Source organism: Oncorhynchus clarkii, chromosome 10 (assembly GCF_045791955.1).
Source record: "Oncorhynchus clarkii lewisi isolate Uvic-CL-2024 chromosome 10, UVic_Ocla_1.0, whole genome shotgun sequence".
NCBI lineage: Eukaryota > Metazoa > Chordata > Actinopteri > Salmoniformes > Salmonidae > Oncorhynchus > Oncorhynchus clarkii.
Window position 1 is genome coordinate 75,807,218 of NC_092156.1, and position 21,369 is coordinate 75,828,586.

Below are 21,369 nucleotides of genomic sequence, written 5' to 3' on the forward strand. Positions count from 1 at the left end.
CAGAGTCCTGAGTGATAACCTTTACAGCATAGAACCCTGTACTCAATACTCTGTGACGGGTTCAGATTTTACTGTCCTTGGTTCACCGGAAAAACAGATCAAATATTGTCTGGCCAGAAACGGTATCAACTACCAGGCACTCATAGTATGCATTTACCGTAGGCTAGCCATTCGTGCGTAACAAGAGTGCTTATCGACTCCCACCCACTTGTTTCTTTCACGCACAACTATTTTAAAGTTGACAAGGGAGGAGTGTGTCACTGCAAAATCAAGGTAGGTCCTACCGAGATTTGAACTCAGATCGCAGGATTCAGAGTCCTGAGTGCTAACCATTACACCATAGAACCCTATACAGAGTAATTATTGTAGACTTCCGATTTTATGTCATTTGTACACCGGATAAACAGCAGATTATGAGATTATTGGTTGGCCATGTGAATAATTCAGCACAAAAAATAGGAAGGTTCTACCGAGATTTGAACTCGGATCACTGGATTCAAAGTCCAGAGTGCTAACCATTACACCATAGAACCATATTCTAAATCAACATGGAAATTGAAAAAAAAAATCTGTGTTTAATTAGCAACAGCGGACTGTCGTTCCTTCACGTGTTGCAAATACTTTCAACTGACAACAATATTTGGACAGCTATATTCTAGTTCCACAAGGCAAATTAATTGACATGGTAGGATCGTCCAAGATTTAAACTCGGATTGTAGGATTCAGAGTCCTGAGTGATAACCTTTACAGCATAGAACCCTGTACTCAATACTCTGTGACGGGTTCAGATTTTACTGTCCTTGGTTCACCGGAAAAACAGATCAAATATTGTCTGGCCAGAAACGGTATCAACTACCAGGCACTCATAGTATGCATTTACCGTAGGCTAGCCATTCGTGCGTAACCAGAGTGCTTATCGACTCCCACCCACTTGTTTCTTTCACTCACAACTATTTTAAAGTTGACAAGGGAGGAGTGTGTCACTGCAAAATCAAGGTAGGTCCTACCGAGATTTGAACTCGGATCGCAGGATTCAGAGTCCTGAGTGCTAACCATTACACCATAGAACCCTATACAGAGTAATTATTGTAGACTTCCGATTTTCATGTCATTTGTACACCGGATAAACAGCAGATTATGAGATTAATGGTTGGCCATGTGAATAATTCAGCACAAAAAATAGGAAGGTTCTACCGAGATTTGAACTCGGATCACTGGATTCAAAGTCCAGAGTGCTAACCATTACACCATAGAACCATATTCTAAATCAACATTGAAATTGAAAAAAAAAATTATTCTGCGTTTAATTAGCAACAGCGGACTGTCGTTCCTTCACGTGTTGCAAATACTTTCAACTGACAACAATATTTGGACAGCTATATTCTAGTTCCACGAGGCAAATTAATTGACATGGTAGGATCGTCCAAGATTTAAACTCGGATTGTAGGATTCAGAGTGATAACCTTTACAGCATAGAACCCTGTACTCAATACTCTGTGACAGGTTCAGATTTTACTGTCCTTGGTTCACCGGAAAAACAGATCAAATATTGTCTGGACAGAAACGGTATCAACTACCAGGCACTCATAGTATGCATTTACCGTAGGCTAGCCATTCGTGCGTAACAAGAGTGCTAATGGACTCCCACCCACTTGTGTCTTTCACGCACAACTATTTTAAAGTTGACAAGGGAGGAGTGTGTCACTGCAAAATCAAGGTAGGTCCTACCGAGATTTGAACTCGGATCGCAGGATTCAGAGTCCTGAGTGCTAACCATTACACCATAGAACCCTATACAGAGTAATTATTGTAGACTTCCGATTTTCATGTCATTTGTACACCGGATAAACAGCAGATTATGAGATTATTGGTTGGCCATGTGAATAATTCAGCACAAAAAATAGGAAATTTCTACCGAGATTTGAACTCGGATCACTGGATTCAAAGTCCAGAGTGCTAACCATTACACCATAGAACAATATTCTAAATCAACATGGAAATTGAAAAAAAAATAATTCTGCGTTTAATTAGCAACAGCGGACTGCCGTTCCTTCACGTGTTGCAAATACTTTCAACTGACAACAATATTTGGACAGCTATATTCGAGTTCCACGAGGCAAATTAATTGACATGGTAGGATCGTCCAAGATTTAAACTTGGATTGTAGGATTCAGAGTCCTGAGTGATATCCTTTACAGCATAGAACCCTGTACTCAATACTCTGTGACGGGTTCAGATTTTACTATCCTTGGTTCACCTGAAAAACAGATCAAATATTGTCTGGCCAGAAACGGTATCAACTACCAGGCACTCATAGTATGCATTTACCGTAGGCTAGCCATTCGTGCGTAACAAGAGTGCTTATCGACTCCCACCCACTTGTTTCTTTCACGCACAACTATTTTAAAGTTGACAAGGGAGGAGTGTGTCACAGCAAAATCAAGGTAGGTCCTACCGAGATTTGAACTCGGATCGCAGGATTCAGAGTCCTGAGTGCTAACCATTACAAATAGAACCCTATACAGAGTAATTACTGTAGACTTCCGATTTTCCTGTCATTTGTACACCGGATAAACAGCAGATTATGAGATTATTGTTTGGCCATGTGAATAATTCAGCACAAAAAATAGGAAGGTTCTACCGAGATTTGAACTCGGATCACTGGATTGAAAGTCCAGAGTGCTAACCATTACACCATAGAACCATATTCTAAATCCACATGGAAATTGAAAAAAAAAAATCTGTGTTTAATTAGCAACAGTGGACTGTCGTTCCTTCACGTGTTGCAAATACTTTCAACTGACAACAATATTTGGACAGCTATATTCGAGTTCCACGAGGCAAATTAATTGACATGGTAGGATCGTCCAAGATTTAAACTTGGATTGTAGGATTCAGAGTCCTGAGTGATATCCTTTACAGCATAGAACCCTGTACTCAATACTCTGTGACGGGTTCAGATTTTACTATCCTTGGTTCACCTGAAAAACAGATCAAATATTGTCTGGCCAGAAACAGTATCAACTACCAGGCACTCATAGTATGCATTTACCGTAGGCTAGCCATTCGTGCGTAACAAGAGTGCTTATCGACTCCCACCCACTTGTTTCTTTCACGCACAACTATTTTAAAGTTGACAAGGGAGGAGTGTGTCACAGCAAAATCAAGGTAGGTCCTACCGAGATTTGAACTCGGATCGCAGGATTCAGAGTCCTGAGTGCTAACCATTACACATAGAACCCTATACAGAGTAATTACTGTAGACTTCCGATTTTCCTGTCATTTGTACACCGGATAAACAGCAGATTATGAGATTATTGTTTGGCCATGTGAATAATTCAGCACAAAAAATAGGAAGGTTCTACCGAGATTTGAACTCGGATCACTGGATTCAAAGTCCAGAGTGCTAACCATTACACCATAGAACCATATTCTAAATCCACATGGAAATTGAAAAAAAAAAATCTGTGTTTAATTAGCAACAGTGGACTGTCGTTCCTTCACGTGTTGCAAATACTTTCAACTGACAACAATATTTGGACAGCTATATTCTAGTTCCACGAGGCAAATTAATTGACATGGTAGGATCGTCCAAGATTTAAACTCGGATTGTAGGATTCAGAGTGATAACCTTTACAGCATAGAACCCTGTACTCAATACTCTGTGACGGGTTCAGATTTTACTGTCCTTGGTTCACCGGAAAAACAGATCAAATATTGTCTGGCCAGAAACGGTATCAACTACCAGGCACTCATAGTATGCATGTACCGTAGGCTAGCCATTCGTGCGTAACAAGAGTGCTTATCGACTCCCACCAACTTGTGTCTTTCACGCACAACTATTTTAAAGTTGACAAGGGAGGAGTGTGTCACTGCAAAATCAAGGTAGGTTACACCATAGAACCCTATACAGAGTAATTATTGTAGACTTCCGATTTTCATGTCATTTGTACACCGGATAAACAGCAGATTATGAGATTATTGGTTGGCCATGTGAATAATTCAGCACAAAAAATACGAAGGTTCTACCGAGATTTGAACTCGGATCACTGGATTCAAAGTCCAGAGTGCTAACCATTACACCATAGAACCATATTCTAAATCTACATTGAAATTGAAAAAAAAAATAATTCTGCGTTTAATTAGCAACAGCGGACTGTCGTTCCTTCACGTGTTGCAAATACTTTCAACTGACAACAATATTTGGACAGCTATATTCTAGTTCCACGAGGCAAATTAATTGACATGGTAGGATCGTCCAAGATTTAAACTCGGATTGTAGGATTCAGAGTGATAACCTTTACAGCATAGAACCCTGTACTCAATACTCTGTGACGGGTTCAGATTTTACTGTCCTTGGTTCACCGGAAAAACAGATCAAATATTGTCTGGCCAGAAACGGTATCAACTACCAGGCACTCATAGTATGCATGTACCGTAGGCTAGCCATTCGTGCGTAACAAGAGTGCTTATCGACTCCCACCCACTTGTTTCTTACACGCACAACTATTTTAAAGTTGACAAGGGAGGAGTGTGTCACTGCAAAATCAAGGTAGGTCCTACCGAGATTTGAACTCGGATCGCAGGATTCAGAGTCCTGAGTGCTAACCATTACACCATAGAACCCTATACAGAGTAATTATTGTAGACTTCCGATTTTCATGTCATTTGTACACCGGATAAACAGCAGATTATGAGATTATTGGTTGGCCATGTGAATAATTCAGCACAAAAAATAGGAAATTTCTACCGAGATTTGAACTCGGATCACTGTATTCAAAGTCCAGAGTGCTAACCATTACACCATAGAACCATATTCTAAATCCACATGGAAATTGAAAAAAAAATAATTCTGCGTTTAATTAGCAGCAGCGGACTGTCGTTCCTTCACGTGTTGCAAATACTTTCAACTGACAACAATATTTGGACAGCTATATTCGAGTTCCACGAGGCAAATTAATTGACATGGTAGGATCGTCCAAGATTTAAACTCGGATTGTAGGATTCAGAGTGATAACCTTTACAGCATAGAACCCTGTACTCAATACTCTGTGACGGGTTCAGATTTTACTGTCCTTGGTTCACCGGAAAAACAGATCAAATATTGTCTGGCCAGAAACGGTATCAACTACCAGGCACTCATAGTATGCATGTACCGTAGGCTAGCCATTCGTGCGTAACAAGAGTGCTTATCGACTCCCACCCACTTGTGTCTTTCACGCACAACTATTTTAAAGTTGACAAGGGAGGTGTCAGTGTGTCACTGAGAAAATCAAGGTAGGTTTACACCATAGAACCCTATACAGAGTAATTATTGTAGACTTCCGATTTTCATGTCATTTGTACACCGGATAAACAGCAGATTATGAGATTATTGGTTGGCCATGTGAATAATTCAGCACAAAAAATACGAAGGTTCTACCGAGATTTGAACTCGGATCACTGGATTCAAAGTCCAGAGTGCTAACCATTACACCATAGAACCATATTCTAAATCTACATTGAAATTGAAAAAAAAAATAATTCTGCGTTTAATTAGCAACAGCGGACTGTCGTTCCTTCACGTGTTGCAAATACTTTCAACTGACAACAATATTTGGACAGCTATATTCTAGTTCCACGAGGCAAATTAATTGACATGGTAGGATCGTCCAAGATTTAAACTCGGATTGTAGGATTCAGAGTGATAACCTTTACAGCATAGAACCCTGTACTCAATACTCTGTGACGGGTTCAGATTTTACTGTCCTTGGTTCACCGGAAAAACAGATCAAATATTGTCTGGCCAGAAACGGTATCAACTACCAGGCACTCATAGTATGCATGTACCGTAGGCTAGCCATTCGTGCGTAACAAGAGTGCTTATCGACTCCCACCCACTTGTTTCTTACACGCACAACTATTTTAAAGTTGACAAGGGAGGAGTGTGTCACTGCAAAATCAAGGTAGGTCCTACCGAGATTTGAACTCGGATCGCAGGATTCAGAGTCCTGAGTGCTAACCATTACACCATAGAACCCTATACAGAGTAATTATTGTAGACTTCCGATTTTCATGTCATTTGTACACCGGATAAACAGCAGGTTATGAGATTATTGGTTGGCCATGTGAATAATTCAGCACAAAAAATAGGAAATTTCTACCGAGATTTGAACTCGGATCACTGTATTCAAAGTCCAGAGTGCTAACCATTACACCATAGAACCATATTCTAAATCCACATGGAAATTGAAAAAAAAATAATTCTGCGTTTAATTAGCAGCAGCGGACTGTCGTTCCTTCACGTGTTGCAAATACTTTCAACTGACAACAATATTTGGACAGCTATATTCGAGTTCCACGAGGCAAATTAATTGACATGGTAGGATCGTCCAAGATTTAAACTCGGATTGTAGGATTCAGAGTGATAACCTTTACAGCATAGAACCCTGTACTCAATACTCTGTGACGGGTTCAGATTTTACTGTCCTTGGTTCACCGGAAAAACAGATCAAATATTGTCTGGCCAGAAACGGTATCAACTACCAGGCACTCATAGTATGCATGTACCGTAGGCTAGCCATTCGTGCGTAACAAGAGTGCTTATCGACTCCCACCCACTTGTGTCTTTCACGCACAACTATTTTAAAGTTGACAAGGGAGGAGTGTGTCACTGCAAAATCAAGGTAGGTTACACCATAGAACCCTATACAGAGTAATTATTGTAGACTTCCGATTTTCATGTCATTTGTACACCGGATAAACAGCAGATTATGAGATTATTGGTTGGCCATGTGAATAATTCAGCACAAAAAATACGAAGGTTCTACCGAGATTTGAACTCGGATCACTGGATTCAAAGTCCAGAGTGCTAACCATTACACCATAGAACCATATTCTAAATCTACATTGAAATTGAAAAAAAAAATAATTCTGCGTTTAATTAGCAACAGCGGACTGTCGTTCCTTCACGTGTTGCAAATACTTTCAACTGACAACAATATTTGGACAGCTATATTCTAGTTCCACGAGGCAAATTAATTGACATGGTAGGATCGTCCAAGATTTAAACTCGGATTGTAGGATTCAGAGTGATAACCTTTACAGCATAGAACCCTGTACTCAATACTCTGTGACGGGTTCAGATTTTACTGTCCTTGGTTCACCGGAAAAACAGATCAAATATTGTCTGGCCAGAAACGGTATCAACTACCAGGCACTCATAGTATGCATGTACCGTAGGCTAGCCATTCGTGCGTAACAAGAGTGCTTATCGACTCCCACCCACTTGTTTCTTACACGCACAACTATTTTAAAGTTGACAAGGGAGGAGTGTGTCACTGCAAAATCAAGGTAGGTCCTACCGAGATTTGAACTCGGATCGCAGGATTCAGAGTCCTGAGTGCTAACCATTACACCATAGAACCCTATACAGAGTAATTATTGTAGACTTCCGATTTTCATGTCATTTGTACACCGGATAAACAGCAGGTTATGAGATTATTGGTTGGCCATGTGAATAATTCAGCACAAAAAATAGGAAATTTCTACCGAGATTTGAACTCGGATCACTGTATTCAAAGTCCAGAGTGCTAACCATTACACCATAGAACCATATTCTAAATCCACATGGAAATTGAAAAAAAAATAATTCTGCGTTTAATTAGCAGCAGCGGACTGTCGTTCCTTCACGTGTTGCAAATACTTTCAACTGACAACAATATTTGGACAGCTATATTCGAGTTCCACGAGGCAAATTAATTGACATGGTAGGATCGTCCAAGATTTAAACTCGGATTGTAGGATTCAGAGTCCTGAGTGATATCCTTTACAGCATAGAACCCTGTACTCAATACTCTGTGACGGGTTCAGATTTTACTGTCCTTGGTTCACCTGAAAAACAGATCAAATATTGTCTGGCCAGAAACGGTATCAACTACCAGGCACTCATAGTATGCATTTACCGTAGGCTAGCCATTCGTGCGTAACAAGAGTGCTTATCGACTCCCACCCACTTGTTTCTTTCACGCACAACTATTTTAAAGTTGACAAGGGAGGAGTGTGTCACTGCAAAATCAAGGTAGGTCCTACCGAGATTTGAACTCGGATCGCAGGATTCAGAGTCCTGAGTGCTAACCATTACACATAGAACCCTATACAGAGTAATTACTGTAGACTTCCGATTTTCCTGTCATTTGTACACCGGATAAACAGCAGATTATGAGATTATTGTTTGGCCATGTGAATAATTCAGCACAAAAAATAGGAAGGTTCTACCGAGATTTGAACTCGGATCACTGGATTCAAAGTCCAGAGTGCTAACCATTACACCATAGAACCATATTCTAAATCCACATGGAAATTGAAAAAAAAAAATCTGTGTTTAATTAGCAACAGTGGACTGTCGTTCCTTCACGTGTTGCAAATACTTTCAACTGACAACAATATTTGGACAGCTATATTCTAGTTCCACGAGGCAAATTAATTGACATGGTAGGATCGTCCAAGATTTAAACTCGGATTGTAGGATTCAGAGTGATAACCTTTACAGCATAGAACCCTGTACTCAATACTCTGTGACGGGTTCAGATTTTACTGTCCTTGGTTCACCGGAAAAACAGATCAAATATTGTCTGGCCAGAAACGGTATCAACTACCAGGCACTCATAGTATGCATGTACCGTAGGCTAGCCATTCGTGCGTAACAAGAGTGCTTATCGACTCCCACCCACTTGTGTCTTTCACGCACAACTATTTTAAAGTTGACAAGGGAGGAGTGTGTCACTGCAAAATCAAGGTAGGTTACACCATAGAACCCTATACAGAGTAATTATTGTAGACTTCCGATTTTCATGTCATTTGTACACCGGATAAACAGCAGATTATGAGATTATTGGTTGGCCATGTGAATAATTCAGCACAAAAAATACGAAGGTTCTACCGAGATTTGAACTCGGATCACTGGATTCAAAGTCCAGAGTGCTAACCATTACACCATAGAACCATATTCTAAATCTACATTGAAATTGAAAAAAAAAATAATTCTGCGTTTAATTAGCAACAGCGGACTGTCGTTCCTTCACGTGTTGCAAATACTTTCAACTGACAACAATATTTGGACAGCTATATTCTAGTTCCACGAGGCAAATTAATTGACATGGTAGGATCGTCCAAGATTTAAACTCGGATTGTAGGATTCAGAGTGATAACCTTTACAGCATAGAACCCTGTACTCAATACTCTGTGACGGGTTCAGATTTTACTGTCCTTGGTTCACCGGAAAAACAGATCAAATATTGTCTGGCCAGAAACGGTATCAACTACCAGGCACTCATAGTATGCATGTACCGTAGGCTAGCCATTCGTGCGTAACAAGAGTGCTTATCGACTCCCACCCACTTGTTTCTTACACGCACAACTATTTTAAAGTTGACAAGGGAGGAGTGTGTCACTGCAAAATCAAGGTAGGTCCTACCGAGATTTGAACTCGGATCGCAGGATTCAGAGTCCTGAGTGCTAACCATTACACCATAGAACCCTATACAGAGTAATTATTGTAGACTTCCGATTTTCATGTCATTTGTACACCGGATAAACAGCAGATTATGAGATTATTGGTTGGCCATGTGAATAATTCAGCACAAAAAATAGGAAATTTCTACCGAGATTTGAACTCGGATCACTGTATTCAAAGTCCAGAGTGCTAACCATTACACCATAGAACCATATTCTAAATCCACATGGAAATTGAAAAAAAAATAATTCTGCGTTTAATTAGCAGCAGCGGACTGTCGTTCCTTCACGTGTTGCAAATACTTTCAACTGACAACAATATTTGGACAGCTATATTCGAGTTCCACGAGGCAAATTAATTGACATGGTAGGATCGTCCAAGATTTAAACTCGGATTGTAGGATTCAGAGTCCTGAGTGATATCCTTTACTCAATACTCTGTGACGGGTTCAGATTTTACTGTCCTTGGTTCACCGGAAAAACAGATCAAATATTGTCTGGCCAGAAACGGTATCAACTACCAGGCACTCATAGTATGCATTTACCGTAGGCTAGCCATTCGTGCGTAACAAGAGTGCTTATCGACTCCCACCCACTTGTTTCTTTCACGCACAACTATTTTAAAGTTGACAAGGGAGGAGTGTGTCAATGCAAAATCAAGGTAGGTCCTACCGAGATTTGAACTCGGATCGCAGGATTCAGAGTCCTGAGTGCTAACCATTACACATAGAACCCTATACAGAGTAATTACTGTAGACTTCCGATTTTCCTGTCATTTGTACACCGGATAAACAGCAGATTATGAGATTATTGTTTGGCCATGTGAATAATTCAGCACAAAAAATAGGAAGGTTCTACCGAGATTTGAACTCGGATCACTGGATTCAAAGTCCAGAGTGCTAACCATTACACCATAGAACCATATTCTAAATCCACATGGAAATTGAAAAAAAAAAATCTGTGTTTAATTAGCAACAGTGGACTGTCGTTCCTTCACGTGTTGCAAATACTTTCAACTGACAACAATATTTGGACAGCTATATTCTAGTTCCACGAGGCAAATTAATTGACATGGTAGGATCGTCCAAGATTTAAACTCGGATTGTAGGATTCAGAGTCCTGAGTGATAACCTTTACAGCATAGAACCCTGTACTCAATACTCTGTGACGGGTTCAGATTTTACTGTCCTTGGTTCACCGGAAAAACAGATCAAATATTGTCTGGCCAGAAACGGTATCAACTACCAGGCACTCATAGTATGCATTTACCGTAGGCTAGCCATTCGTGCGTAACAAGAGTGCTTATCGACTCCCACCCACTTGTTTCTTTCACGCACAACTATTTTAAAGTTGACAAGGGAGGAGTGTGTCACTGCAAAATCAAGGTAGGTCCTACCGAGATTTGAACTCGGATCGCAGGATTCAGAGTCCTGAGTGCTAACCATTACACCATAGAACCCTATACAGAGTAATTACTGTAGACTTCCGATTTTCCTGTCATTTGTACACCGGATAAACAGCAGATTATGAGATTATTGTTTGGCCATGTGAATAATTCAGCACAAAAAATAGGAAGGTTCTACCGAGATTTGAACTCGGATCACTGGATTCAAAGTCCAGAGTGCTAACCATTACACCATAGAACCATATTCTAAATCCACATGGAAATTGAAAAAAAAAAAATCTGTGTTTAATTAGCAACAGTGGACTGTCGTTCCTTCACGTGTTGCAAATACTTTCAACTGACAACAATATTTGGACAGCTATATTCTAGTTCCACGAGGCAAATTAATTGACATGGTAGGATCGTCCAAGATTTAAACTCGGATTGTAGGATTCAGAGTCCTGAGTGATAACCTTTACAGCATAGAACCCTGTACTCAATACTCTGTGACGGGTTCAGATTTTACTGTCCTTGGTTCACCGGAAAAACAGATCAAATATTGTCTGGCCAGAAACGGTATCAACTACCAGGCACTCATAGTATGCATTTACCGTAGGCTAGCCATTCGTGCGTAACAAGAGTGCTTATCGACTCCCACCCACTTGTTTCTTTCACGCACAACTATTTTAAAGTTGACAAGGGAGGAGTGTGTCACTGCAAAATCAAGGTAGGTCCTACCGAGATTTGAACTCGGATCGCAGGATTCAGAGTCCTGAGTGCTAACCATTACACAATAGAACCCTATACAGAGTAATTATTGTAGACTTCCGATTTTCATGTCATTTGTACACCGGATAAACAGCAGATTATGAGATTATTGGTTGGCCATGTGAATAATTCAGCACAAAAAATAGAAAGGTTCTACCGAGATTTGAACTCGGATCACTGGATTCAAAGTCCAGAGTGCTAACCATTACACCATAGAACCATATTCTAAATCCACATGGAAATTGAAAAAAAAAATAATTCTGCGTTTAATTAGCAACAGCGGACTGTCGTTCCTTCACGTGTTGCAAATACTTTCAACTGACAACAATATTTGGACAGCTATATTCTAGTTCCACGAGGCAAATTAATTGACATGGTAGGATCGTCCAAGATTTAAACTCGGATTGTAGGATTCAGAGTCCTGAGTGATAACCTTTACAGCATAGAACCCTGTACTCAATACTCTGTGACGGGTTCAGATTTTACTGTCCTTGGTTCACCGGAAAAACAGATCAAATATTGTCTGGCCAGAAACGGTATCAACTACCAGGCACTCATAGTATGCATTTACCGTAGGCTAGCCATTCGTGCGTAACCAGAGTGCTTATCGACTCCCACCCACTTGTTTCTTTGAACACGCACAACTATTTTAAAGTTGTTGACAAGGGAGGAGTGTGTCACTGCAAAATCAAGGTAGGTCCTACCGAGATTTGAACTCGGATCGCAGGATTCAGAGTCCTGAGTGCTAACCATTACACCATAGAACCCTATACAGAGTAATTACTGTAGACTTCCGATTTTCCTGTCATTTGTACACCGGATAAACAGCAGATTATGAGATTATTGTTTGGCCATGTGAATAATTCAGCACAAAAAATAGGAAGGTTCTACCGAGATTTGAACTCGGATCACTGGATTCAAAGTCCAGAGTGCTAACCATTACACCATAGAACCATATTCTAAATCCACATGGAAATTGAAAAAAAATAATTCTGCGTTTAATTAGCAACAGTGGACTGTCGTTCCTTCACGTGTTGCAAATACTTTCAACTGACAACAATATTTGGACAGCTATATTCTAGTTCCACGAGGCAAATTAATTGACATGGTAGGATCGTCCAAGATTTAAACTCGGATTGTAGGATTCAGAGTCCTGAGTGATATCCTTTACAGCATAGAACCCTGTACTCAATACTCTGTGACGGGTTCAGATTTTACTGTCCTTGGTTCACCGGAAAAACAGATCAAATATTGTCTGGCCAGAAACGGTATCAACTACCAGGCACTCATAGTATGCATTTACCGTAGGCTAGCCATTCGTGCGTAACCAGAGTGCTTATCGACTCCCACCCACTTGTTTCTTTCACTCACAACTATTTTAAAGTTGACAAGGGAGGAGTGTGTCACTGCAAAATCAAGGTAGGTCCTACCGAGATTTGAACTCGGATCGCAGGATTCAGAGTCCTGAGTGCTAACCATTACACCATAGAACCCTATACAGAGTAATTATTGTAGACTTCCGATTTTCATGTCATTTGTACACCGGATAAACAGCAGATTATGAGATTATTGGTTGGCCATGTGAATAATTCAGCACAAAAAATAGAAGGTTCTACCGAGATTTGAACTCGGATCACTGGATTCAAAGTCCAGAGTGCTAACCATTACACCATAGAACCATATTCTAAATCCACATTGAAATTGAAAAAAAAAATAATTCTGCGTTTAATTAGCAACAGCGGACTGTCGTTCCTTCACGTGTTGCAAATACTTTCAACTGACAACAATATTTGGACAGCTATATTCTAGTTCCACGAGGCAAATTAATTGACATGGTAGGATCGTCCAAGATTTAAACTCGGATTGTAGGATTCAGAGAGATAACCTTTACAGCATAGAACCCTGTACTCAATACTCTGTGACAGGTTCAGATTTTACTGTCCTTGGTTCACCGGAAAAACAGATCAAATATTGTCTGGCCAGAAACGGTATCAACTACCAGGCACTCATAGTATGCATTTACCGTAGGCTAGCCATTTGTGCGTAACAAGAGTGCTTATCGACTCCCACCCACTTGTGTCTTTCATGCACAACTATTTTAAAGTTGACAAGGGAGGAGTGTGTCACTGCAAAATCAAGGTAGGTCCTACTAAGATTTGAACTCGGATCGCAGGATTCAGAGTCCTGAGTGCTAACCATTACACCATAGAACCCTATACAGAGTCATTATTGTAGACTTCCGATTTTCATGTCATTTGTACACCGGATAAACAGCAGATTATGAGATTATTGGTTGGCCATGTGAATAATTCAGCACAAAAAATACGAAGGTTCTACCGAGATTTGAACTCGGATCACTGGATTCAAAGTCCAGAGTGCTAACCATTACACCATAGAACCATATTCTAAATCCACATGGAAATTGAAAAAAAAAAATCTGTGTTTAATTAGCAACAGTGGACTTTCGTTCCTTCACGTGTTGCAAATACTTTCAACTGACAACAATATTTGGACAGCTATATTCTAGTTCCACGAGGCAAATTAATTGACATGGTAGGATCGTCCAAGATTTAAACTCGGATTGTAGGATTCAGAGTCCTGAGTGATAACCTTTACAGCATAGAACCCTGTACTCAATACTCTGTGACGGGTTCAGATTTTACTGTCCTTGGGTCACCGGAAAAACAGATCAAATGTTGTCTGGCCAGAAACGGTATCAACTACCAGGCACTCATAGTATGCATTTACCGTAGGCTAGCCATTCGTGCGTAACAAGAGTGCTTATCGACTCCCACCCACTTGTTTCTTTCACGCACAACTATTTTAAAGTTGACAAGGGAGGAGTGTGTCACTGCAAAATCAAGGTAGGTCCTACCGAGATTTGAACTCGGATCGCAGGATTCAGAGTCCTGAGTGCTAACCATTACACCATAGAACCCTATACAGAGTAATTACTGTAGACTTCCGATTTTCCTGTCATTTGTACACCGGATAAACAGCAGATTATGAGATTATTGTTTGGCCATGTGAATAATTCAGCACAAAAAATAGGAAGGTTCTACCGAGATTTGAACTCGGATCACTGGATTCAAAGTCCAGAGTGCTAACCATTACACCATAGAACCATATTCTAAATCCACATGGAAATTGAAAAAAAAAAATCTGTGTTTAATTAGCAACAGTGGACTGTCGTTCCTTCACGTGTTGCAAATACTTTCAACTGACAACAATATTTGGACAGCTATATTCTAGTTCCACGAGGCAAATTAATTGACATGGTAGGATCGTCCAAGATTTAAACTCGGATTGTAGGATTCAGAGTCCTGAGTGATAACCTTTACAGCATAGAACCCTGTACTCAATACTCTGTGACGGGTTCAGATTTTACTGTCCTTGGTTCACCGGAAAAACAGATCAAATATTGTCTGGCCAGAAACGGTATCAACTACCAGGCACTCATAGTATGCATTTACCGTAGGCTAGCCATTCGTGCGTAAAAAGAGTGCTTATCGACTCCCACCCACTTGTTTCTTTCACGCACAACTATTTTAAAGTTGACAAGGGAGGAGTGTGTCACTGCAAAATCAAGGTAGGTCCTACCGAGATTTGAACTCGGATCGCAGGATTCAGAGTCCTGAGTGCTAACCATTACACAATAGAACCCTATACAGAGTAATTATTGTAGACTTCCGATTTTCATGTCATTTGTACACCGGATAAACAGCAGATTATGAGATTATTGGTTGGCCATGTGAATAATTCAGCACAAAAAATAGAAAGGTTCTACCGAGATTTGAACTCGGATCACTGGATTCAAAGTCCAGAGTGCTAACCATTACACCATAGAACCATATTCTAAATCCACATGGAAATTGAAAAAAAAAATAATTCTGCGTTTAATTAGCAACAGCGGACTGTCGTTCCTTCACGTGTTGCAAATACTTTCAACTGACAACAATATTTGGACAGCTATATTCTAGTTCCACGAGGCAAATTAATTGACATGGTAGGATCGTCCAAGATTTAAACTCGGATTGTAGGATTCAGAGAGATAACCTTTACAGCATAGAACCCTGTACTCAATACTCTGTGACGGGTTCAGATTTTACTGTCCTTGGTTCACCGGAAAAACAGATCAAATATTGTCTGGCCAGAAACGGTATCAACTACCAGGCACTCATAGTATGCATTTACCGTAGGCTAGCCATTCGTGCGTAACAAGAGTGCTTATCGACTCCCACCCACTTGTTTCTTTCACGCACAACTATTTTAAAGTTGACAAGGGAGGAGTGTGTCACTGCAAAATCAAGGTAGGTCCTACCGAGATTTGAACTCGGATCGCAGGATTCAGAGTCCTGAGTGCTAACCATTACACCATAGAACCCTATACAGAGTAATTATTGTAGACTTCCGATTTTCATGTCATTTGTACACCGGATAAACAGCAGATTATGAGATTATTGGTTGGCCATGTGAATAATTCAGCACAAAAAATAGGAAGGTTCTACCGAGATTTGAACTCGGATCACTGGATTCAAAGTCCAGAGTGCTAACCATTACACCATAGAACCATATTCTAAATCCACATGGAAATTGAAAAAAAAAAATCTGTGTTTAATTAGCAACAGTGGACTGTCGTTCCTTCACGTGTTGCAAATACTTTCAACTGACAACAATATTTGGACAGCTATATTCTAGTTCCACGAGGCAAATTAATTGACATGGTAGGATCGTCCAAGATTTAAACTCGGATTGTAGGATTCAGAGTCCTGAGTGATAACCTTTACAGCATAGAACCCTGTACTCAATACTCTGTGACGGGTTCAGATTTTACTGTCCTTGGTTCACCGGAAAAACAGATCAAATATTGTCTGGCCAGAAACGGTATCAACTACCAGGCACTCATAGTATGCATTTACCGTAGGCTAGCCATTCGTGCGTAACAAGAGTGCTTATCGACTCCCACCCACTTGTTTCTTTCACGCACAACTATTTTAAAGTTGACAAGGGAGGAGTGTGTCACTGCAAAATCAAGGTAGGTCCTACCGAGATTTGAACTCGGATCGCAGGATTCAGAGTCCTGAGTGCTAACCATTACACCATAGAACCCTATACAGAGTAATTACTGTAGACTTCCGATTTTCCTGTCATTTGTACACCGGATAAACAGCAGATTATGAGATTATTGTTTGGCCATGTGAATAATTCAGCACAAAAAATAGGAAGGTTCTACCGAGATTTGAACTCGGATCACTGGATTCAAAGTCCAGAGTGCTAACCATTACACCATAGAACCATATTCTAAATCCACATGGAAATTGAAAAAAAAAAATCTGTGTTTAATTAGCAACAGTGGACTGTCGTTCCTTCACGTGTTGCAAATACTTTCAACTGACAACAATATTTGGACAGCTATATTCTAGTTCCACGAGGCAAATTAATTGACATGGTAGGATCGTCCAAGATTTAAACTCGGATTGTAGGATTCAGAGTCCTGAGTGATAACCTTTACAGCATAGAACCCTGTACTCAATACTCTGTGACGGGTTCAGATTTTACTGTCCTTGGTTCACCGGAAAAACAGATCAAATATTGTCTGGCCAGAAACGGTATCAACTACCAGGCACTCATAGTATGCATTTACCGTAGGCTAGCCATTCGTGCGTAACAAGAGTGCTTATCGACTCCCACCCACTTGTTTCTTTCACGCACAACTATTTTAAAGTTGACAAGGGAGGAGTGTGTCACTGCAAAATCAAGGTAGGTCCTACCGAGATTTGAACTCGGATCGCAGGATTCAGAGTCCTGAGTGCTAACCATTACACCATAGAACCCTATACAGAGTAATTATTGTAGACTTCCGATTTTCATGTCATTTGTACACCGGATAAACAGCAGATTATGAGATTATTGGTTGGCCATGTGAATAATTCAGCACAAAAAATAGAAAGGTTCTACCGAGATTTGAACTCGGATCACTGGATTCAAAGTCCAGAGTGCTAACCATTACACCATAGAACCATATTCTAAATCCACATGGAAATTGAAAAAAAAAATAATTCTGCGTTTAATTAGCAACAGCGGACTGTCGTTCCTTCACGTGTTGCAAATACTTTCAACTGACAACAATATTTGGACAGCTATATTCTAGTTCCACGAGGCAAATTAATTGACATGGTAGGATCGTCCAAGATTTAAACTCGGATTGTAGGATTCAGAGTCCTGAGTGATAACCTTTACAGCATAGAACCCTGTACTCAATACTCTGTGACGGGTTCAGATTTTACTGTCCTTGGTTCACCGGAAAAACAGATCAAATATTGTCTGGCCAGAAACGGTATCAACTACCAGGCACTCATAGTATGCATTTACCGTAGGCTAGCCATTCGTGCGTAACAAGAGTGCTTATCGACTCCCACCCACTTGTTTCTTTCACGCACAACTATTTTAAAGTTGACAAGGGAGGAGTGTGTCACTGCAAAATCAAGGTAGGTCCTACCGAGATTTGAACTCGGATCGCAGGATTCAGAGTCCTGAGTGCTAACCATTACACAATAGAACCCTATACAGAGTAATTATTGTAGACTTCCGATTTTCATGTCATTTGTACACCGGATAAACAGCAGATTATGAGATTATTGGTTGGCCATGTGAATAATTCAGCACAAAAAATAGAAAGGTTCTACCGAGATTTGAACTCGGATCACTGGATTCAAAGTCCAGAGTGCTAACCATTACACCATAGAACCATATTCTAAATCCACATGGAAATTGAAAAAAAAATAATTCTGCGTTTAATTAGCAACAGCGGACTGTCGTTCCTTCACGTGTTGCAAATACTTTCAACTGACAACAATATTTGGACAGCTATATTCTAGTTCCACGAGGCAAATTAATTGACATGGTAGGATCGTCCAAGATTTAAACTCGGATTTTCGGATTCAGAGTCCTGAGTGATAACCTTTACAGCATAGAACCCTGTACTCAATACTCTGTGACGGGTTCAGATTTTACTGTCCTTGGTTCACCGGAAAAACAGATCAAATATTGTCTGGCCAGAAACGGTATCAACTACCAGGCACTCATAGTATGCATTTACCGTAGGCTAGCCATTCGTGCGTAACCAGAGTGCTTATCGACTCCCACCCACTTGTTTCTTTCACTCACAACTATTTTAAAGTTGACACTGCAAAATCTATTTTAAAGTTGACAAACCATTACACCATAGGTTTCTTTCACACTATTTTAAAGTTGACAAGGGAGGAGTGTGTCACTGCAAAATCAAGGTAGGTCCTACCGAGATTTGAACTCGGATCGCAGGATTCAGAGTCCTGAGTGCTAACCATTACACCATAGAACCCTATACAGAGTAATTACTGTAGACTTCTGATTTTCCTGTCATTTGTACACCGGATAAACAGCAGATTATGAGATTATTGGTTGGCCATGTGAATAATTCAGCACAAAAAATACGAAGGTTCTACCGAGATTTGAACTCGGATCACTGGATTCAAAGTCCAGAGTGCTAACCATTACACCATAGAACCATATTCTAAATCCACATGGAAATTGAAAAAAAAAAATCTGTGTTTAATTAGCAACAGTGGACTTTCGTTCCTTCACGTGTTGCAAATACTTTCAACTGACAACAATATTTGGACAGCTATATTCTAGTTCCACGAGGCAAATTAATTGACATGGTAGGATCGTCCAAGATTTAAACTCGGATTGTAGGATTCAGAGTCCTGAGTGATAACCTTTACAGCATAGAACCCTGTACTCAATACTCTGTGACGGGTTCAGATTTTACTGTCCTTGGGTCACCGGAAAAACAGATCAAATGTTGTCTGGCCAGAAACGGTATCAACTACCAGGCACTCATAGTATGCATTTACCGTAGGCTAGCCATTCGTGCGTAACAAGAGTGCTTATCGACTCCCACCCACTTGTTTCTTTCACGCACAACTATTTTAAAGTTGACAAGGGAGGAGTGTGTCACTGCAAAATCAAGGTAGGTCCTACCGAGATTTGAACTCGGATCGCAGGATTCAGAGTCCTGAGTGCTAACCATTACACCATAGAACCCTATACAGAGTAATTACTGTAGACTTCCGATTTTCCTGTCATTTGTACACCGGATAAACAGCAGATTATGAGATTATTGTTTGGCCATGTGAATAATTCAGCACAAAAAATAGGAAGGTTCTACCGAGATTTGAACTCGGATCACTGGATTCAAAGTCCAGAGTGCTAACCATTACACCATAGAACCATATTCTAAATCCACATGGAAATTGAAAAAAAAAAATCTGTGTTTAATTAGCAACAGTGGACTGTCGTTCCTTCACGTGTTGCAAATACTTTCAACTGACAACAATATTTGGACAGCTATATTCTAGTTCCACGAGGCAAATTAATTGACATGGTAGGATCGTCCAAGATTTAAACTCGGATTGTAGGATTCAGAGTCCTGAGTGATAACCTTTACAGCATAGAACCCTGTACTCAATACTCTGTGACGGGTTCAGATTTTACTGTCCTTGGTTCACCGGAAAAACAGATCAAATATTGTCTGGCCAGAAACGGTATCAACTACCAGGCACTCATAGTATGCATTTACCGTAGGCTAGCCATTCGTGCGTAACAAGAGTGCTTATCGACTCCCACCCACTTGTTTCTTTCACGCACAACTATTTTAAAGTTGACAAGGGAGGAGTGTGTCACTGCAAAATCAAGGTAGGTCCTACCGAGATTTGAACTCGGATCGCAGGATTCAGAGTCCTGAGTGCTAACCATTACACAATAGAACCCTATACAGAGTAATTATTGTAGACTTCCGATTTTCATGTCATTTGTACACCGGATAAACAGCAGATTATGAGATTATTGGTTGGCCATGTGAATAATTCAGCACAAAAAATAGAAAGGTTCTACCGAGATTTGAACTCGGATCACTGGATTCAAAGTCCAGAGTGCTAACCATTACACCATAGAACCATATTCTAAATCCACATGGAAATTGAAAAAAAAAATAATTCTGCGTTTAATTAGCAACAGCGGACTGTCGTTCCTTCACGTGTTGCAAATACTTTCAACTGACAACAATATTTGGACAGCTATATTCTAGTTCCACGAGGCAAATTAATTGACATGGTAGGATCGTCCAAGATTTAAACTCGGATTGTAGGATTCAGAGTCCTGAGTGATAACCTTTACAGCATAGAACCCTGTACTCAATACTCTGTGACGGGTTCAGATTTTACTGTCCTTGGTTCACCGGAAAAACAGATCAAATATTGTCTGGCCAGAAACGGTATCAACTACCAGGCACTCATAGTATGCATTTACCGTAGGCTAGCCATTCGTGCGTAACAAGAGTGCTTATCGACTCCCACCCACTTGTTTCTTTCACGCACAACTATTTTAAAGTTGACAAGGGAGGAGTGTGTCACTGCAAAATCAAGGTAGGTCCTACCGAGATTTGAACTCAGATCGCAGGATTCAGAGTCCTGAGTGCTAACCATTACACCATAGAACCCTATACAGAGTAATTATTGTAGACTTCCGATTTTATGTCATTTGTACACCGGATAAACAGCAGATTATGAGATTATTGGTTGGCCATGTGAATAATTCAGCACAAAAAATAGAAAGGTTTTACCGAGATTTTAACTCGGATCACTGGATTCAAAGTCCAGAGTGCTAACCATTACACCATAGAACCA

General features: G+C 40.2%; 47 non-coding genes across 47 annotated transcripts; all 47 read right to left on the reverse strand.

Annotated features, from left to right (window-relative positions):
- Positions 1–275: 275 nt before the first annotated feature.
- trnaq-cug (transfer RNA glutamine (anticodon CUG)) lies at positions 276–347 on the reverse strand. Its single transcript has one exon. It is a non-coding gene; the product is annotated as a tRNA-Gln (tRNA).
- Positions 348–461: 114 nt separating this feature from the next.
- Positions 462–533, reverse strand: trnaq-uug (transfer RNA glutamine (anticodon UUG)). The gene has a single exon. It is a non-coding gene; the product is annotated as a tRNA-Gln (tRNA).
- Positions 534–998: 465 nt separating this feature from the next.
- On the reverse strand, positions 999–1,070 carry trnaq-cug (transfer RNA glutamine (anticodon CUG)). The gene has a single exon. It is a non-coding gene; the product is annotated as a tRNA-Gln (tRNA).
- Positions 1,071–1,185: 115 nt separating this feature from the next.
- On the reverse strand, positions 1,186–1,257 carry trnaq-uug (transfer RNA glutamine (anticodon UUG)). The gene has a single exon. It is a non-coding gene; the product is annotated as a tRNA-Gln (tRNA).
- Positions 1,258–1,719: 462 nt separating this feature from the next.
- On the reverse strand, positions 1,720–1,791 carry trnaq-cug (transfer RNA glutamine (anticodon CUG)). Its single transcript has one exon. It is a non-coding gene; the product is annotated as a tRNA-Gln (tRNA).
- A 115-nt stretch (positions 1,792–1,906) lies between these two features.
- Positions 1,907–1,977, reverse strand: trnaq-uug (transfer RNA glutamine (anticodon UUG)). Its single transcript has one exon. It is a non-coding gene; the product is annotated as a tRNA-Gln (tRNA).
- A 655-nt stretch (positions 1,978–2,632) lies between these two features.
- Positions 2,633–2,704, reverse strand: trnae-uuc (transfer RNA glutamic acid (anticodon UUC)). The gene has a single exon. It is a non-coding gene; the product is annotated as a tRNA-Glu (tRNA).
- Positions 2,705–3,356: 652 nt separating this feature from the next.
- Positions 3,357–3,428, reverse strand: trnaq-uug (transfer RNA glutamine (anticodon UUG)). The gene has a single exon. It is a non-coding gene; the product is annotated as a tRNA-Gln (tRNA).
- Positions 3,429–4,020: 592 nt separating this feature from the next.
- trnaq-uug (transfer RNA glutamine (anticodon UUG)) lies at positions 4,021–4,092 on the reverse strand. The gene has a single exon. It is a non-coding gene; the product is annotated as a tRNA-Gln (tRNA).
- Positions 4,093–4,554: 462 nt separating this feature from the next.
- Positions 4,555–4,626, reverse strand: trnaq-cug (transfer RNA glutamine (anticodon CUG)). Its single transcript has one exon. It is a non-coding gene; the product is annotated as a tRNA-Gln (tRNA).
- Positions 4,627–5,413: 787 nt separating this feature from the next.
- trnaq-uug (transfer RNA glutamine (anticodon UUG)) lies at positions 5,414–5,485 on the reverse strand. Its single transcript has one exon. It is a non-coding gene; the product is annotated as a tRNA-Gln (tRNA).
- A 462-nt stretch (positions 5,486–5,947) lies between these two features.
- trnaq-cug (transfer RNA glutamine (anticodon CUG)) lies at positions 5,948–6,019 on the reverse strand. The gene has a single exon. It is a non-coding gene; the product is annotated as a tRNA-Gln (tRNA).
- A 781-nt stretch (positions 6,020–6,800) lies between these two features.
- On the reverse strand, positions 6,801–6,872 carry trnaq-uug (transfer RNA glutamine (anticodon UUG)). Its single transcript has one exon. It is a non-coding gene; the product is annotated as a tRNA-Gln (tRNA).
- A 462-nt stretch (positions 6,873–7,334) lies between these two features.
- On the reverse strand, positions 7,335–7,406 carry trnaq-cug (transfer RNA glutamine (anticodon CUG)). Its single transcript has one exon. It is a non-coding gene; the product is annotated as a tRNA-Gln (tRNA).
- An 841-nt stretch (positions 7,407–8,247) lies between these two features.
- On the reverse strand, positions 8,248–8,319 carry trnaq-uug (transfer RNA glutamine (anticodon UUG)). Its single transcript has one exon. It is a non-coding gene; the product is annotated as a tRNA-Gln (tRNA).
- A 592-nt stretch (positions 8,320–8,911) lies between these two features.
- On the reverse strand, positions 8,912–8,983 carry trnaq-uug (transfer RNA glutamine (anticodon UUG)). Its single transcript has one exon. It is a non-coding gene; the product is annotated as a tRNA-Gln (tRNA).
- A 462-nt stretch (positions 8,984–9,445) lies between these two features.
- trnaq-cug (transfer RNA glutamine (anticodon CUG)) lies at positions 9,446–9,517 on the reverse strand. The gene has a single exon. It is a non-coding gene; the product is annotated as a tRNA-Gln (tRNA).
- An 824-nt stretch (positions 9,518–10,341) lies between these two features.
- Positions 10,342–10,413, reverse strand: trnaq-uug (transfer RNA glutamine (anticodon UUG)). Its single transcript has one exon. It is a non-coding gene; the product is annotated as a tRNA-Gln (tRNA).
- Positions 10,414–10,879: 466 nt separating this feature from the next.
- On the reverse strand, positions 10,880–10,951 carry trnaq-cug (transfer RNA glutamine (anticodon CUG)). Its single transcript has one exon. It is a non-coding gene; the product is annotated as a tRNA-Gln (tRNA).
- A 115-nt stretch (positions 10,952–11,066) lies between these two features.
- trnaq-uug (transfer RNA glutamine (anticodon UUG)) lies at positions 11,067–11,138 on the reverse strand. The gene has a single exon. It is a non-coding gene; the product is annotated as a tRNA-Gln (tRNA).
- Positions 11,139–11,605: 467 nt separating this feature from the next.
- On the reverse strand, positions 11,606–11,677 carry trnaq-cug (transfer RNA glutamine (anticodon CUG)). The gene has a single exon. It is a non-coding gene; the product is annotated as a tRNA-Gln (tRNA).
- A 115-nt stretch (positions 11,678–11,792) lies between these two features.
- Positions 11,793–11,864, reverse strand: trnaq-uug (transfer RNA glutamine (anticodon UUG)). The gene has a single exon. It is a non-coding gene; the product is annotated as a tRNA-Gln (tRNA).
- Positions 11,865–12,339: 475 nt separating this feature from the next.
- On the reverse strand, positions 12,340–12,411 carry trnaq-cug (transfer RNA glutamine (anticodon CUG)). The gene has a single exon. It is a non-coding gene; the product is annotated as a tRNA-Gln (tRNA).
- A 115-nt stretch (positions 12,412–12,526) lies between these two features.
- Positions 12,527–12,598, reverse strand: trnaq-uug (transfer RNA glutamine (anticodon UUG)). Its single transcript has one exon. It is a non-coding gene; the product is annotated as a tRNA-Gln (tRNA).
- A 467-nt stretch (positions 12,599–13,065) lies between these two features.
- trnaq-cug (transfer RNA glutamine (anticodon CUG)) lies at positions 13,066–13,137 on the reverse strand. Its single transcript has one exon. It is a non-coding gene; the product is annotated as a tRNA-Gln (tRNA).
- A 114-nt stretch (positions 13,138–13,251) lies between these two features.
- Positions 13,252–13,323, reverse strand: trnaq-uug (transfer RNA glutamine (anticodon UUG)). The gene has a single exon. It is a non-coding gene; the product is annotated as a tRNA-Gln (tRNA).
- Positions 13,324–13,972: 649 nt separating this feature from the next.
- Positions 13,973–14,044, reverse strand: trnaq-uug (transfer RNA glutamine (anticodon UUG)). Its single transcript has one exon. It is a non-coding gene; the product is annotated as a tRNA-Gln (tRNA).
- Positions 14,045–14,510: 466 nt separating this feature from the next.
- On the reverse strand, positions 14,511–14,582 carry trnaq-cug (transfer RNA glutamine (anticodon CUG)). The gene has a single exon. It is a non-coding gene; the product is annotated as a tRNA-Gln (tRNA).
- A 115-nt stretch (positions 14,583–14,697) lies between these two features.
- Positions 14,698–14,769, reverse strand: trnaq-uug (transfer RNA glutamine (anticodon UUG)). Its single transcript has one exon. It is a non-coding gene; the product is annotated as a tRNA-Gln (tRNA).
- Positions 14,770–15,235: 466 nt separating this feature from the next.
- On the reverse strand, positions 15,236–15,307 carry trnaq-cug (transfer RNA glutamine (anticodon CUG)). The gene has a single exon. It is a non-coding gene; the product is annotated as a tRNA-Gln (tRNA).
- A 115-nt stretch (positions 15,308–15,422) lies between these two features.
- Positions 15,423–15,494, reverse strand: trnaq-uug (transfer RNA glutamine (anticodon UUG)). The gene has a single exon. It is a non-coding gene; the product is annotated as a tRNA-Gln (tRNA).
- A 462-nt stretch (positions 15,495–15,956) lies between these two features.
- On the reverse strand, positions 15,957–16,028 carry trnaq-cug (transfer RNA glutamine (anticodon CUG)). The gene has a single exon. It is a non-coding gene; the product is annotated as a tRNA-Gln (tRNA).
- Positions 16,029–16,143: 115 nt separating this feature from the next.
- trnaq-uug (transfer RNA glutamine (anticodon UUG)) lies at positions 16,144–16,215 on the reverse strand. Its single transcript has one exon. It is a non-coding gene; the product is annotated as a tRNA-Gln (tRNA).
- A 466-nt stretch (positions 16,216–16,681) lies between these two features.
- trnaq-cug (transfer RNA glutamine (anticodon CUG)) lies at positions 16,682–16,753 on the reverse strand. The gene has a single exon. It is a non-coding gene; the product is annotated as a tRNA-Gln (tRNA).
- A 115-nt stretch (positions 16,754–16,868) lies between these two features.
- On the reverse strand, positions 16,869–16,940 carry trnaq-uug (transfer RNA glutamine (anticodon UUG)). Its single transcript has one exon. It is a non-coding gene; the product is annotated as a tRNA-Gln (tRNA).
- A 466-nt stretch (positions 16,941–17,406) lies between these two features.
- trnaq-cug (transfer RNA glutamine (anticodon CUG)) lies at positions 17,407–17,478 on the reverse strand. Its single transcript has one exon. It is a non-coding gene; the product is annotated as a tRNA-Gln (tRNA).
- Positions 17,479–17,593: 115 nt separating this feature from the next.
- trnaq-uug (transfer RNA glutamine (anticodon UUG)) lies at positions 17,594–17,665 on the reverse strand. The gene has a single exon. It is a non-coding gene; the product is annotated as a tRNA-Gln (tRNA).
- Positions 17,666–18,134: 469 nt separating this feature from the next.
- On the reverse strand, positions 18,135–18,206 carry trnaq-cug (transfer RNA glutamine (anticodon CUG)). Its single transcript has one exon. It is a non-coding gene; the product is annotated as a tRNA-Gln (tRNA).
- Positions 18,207–18,321: 115 nt separating this feature from the next.
- trnaq-uug (transfer RNA glutamine (anticodon UUG)) lies at positions 18,322–18,393 on the reverse strand. The gene has a single exon. It is a non-coding gene; the product is annotated as a tRNA-Gln (tRNA).
- A 539-nt stretch (positions 18,394–18,932) lies between these two features.
- Positions 18,933–19,004, reverse strand: trnaq-cug (transfer RNA glutamine (anticodon CUG)). Its single transcript has one exon. It is a non-coding gene; the product is annotated as a tRNA-Gln (tRNA).
- Positions 19,005–19,119: 115 nt separating this feature from the next.
- On the reverse strand, positions 19,120–19,191 carry trnaq-uug (transfer RNA glutamine (anticodon UUG)). The gene has a single exon. It is a non-coding gene; the product is annotated as a tRNA-Gln (tRNA).
- Positions 19,192–19,657: 466 nt separating this feature from the next.
- On the reverse strand, positions 19,658–19,729 carry trnaq-cug (transfer RNA glutamine (anticodon CUG)). Its single transcript has one exon. It is a non-coding gene; the product is annotated as a tRNA-Gln (tRNA).
- A 115-nt stretch (positions 19,730–19,844) lies between these two features.
- On the reverse strand, positions 19,845–19,916 carry trnaq-uug (transfer RNA glutamine (anticodon UUG)). The gene has a single exon. It is a non-coding gene; the product is annotated as a tRNA-Gln (tRNA).
- A 466-nt stretch (positions 19,917–20,382) lies between these two features.
- On the reverse strand, positions 20,383–20,454 carry trnaq-cug (transfer RNA glutamine (anticodon CUG)). The gene has a single exon. It is a non-coding gene; the product is annotated as a tRNA-Gln (tRNA).
- A 115-nt stretch (positions 20,455–20,569) lies between these two features.
- Positions 20,570–20,641, reverse strand: trnaq-uug (transfer RNA glutamine (anticodon UUG)). Its single transcript has one exon. It is a non-coding gene; the product is annotated as a tRNA-Gln (tRNA).
- Positions 20,642–21,110: 469 nt separating this feature from the next.
- Positions 21,111–21,182, reverse strand: trnaq-cug (transfer RNA glutamine (anticodon CUG)). Its single transcript has one exon. It is a non-coding gene; the product is annotated as a tRNA-Gln (tRNA).
- Positions 21,183–21,296: 114 nt separating this feature from the next.
- Positions 21,297–21,368, reverse strand: trnaq-uug (transfer RNA glutamine (anticodon UUG)). Its single transcript has one exon. It is a non-coding gene; the product is annotated as a tRNA-Gln (tRNA).
- Between the last annotated feature and the right edge of the window lies 1 nt (position 21,369).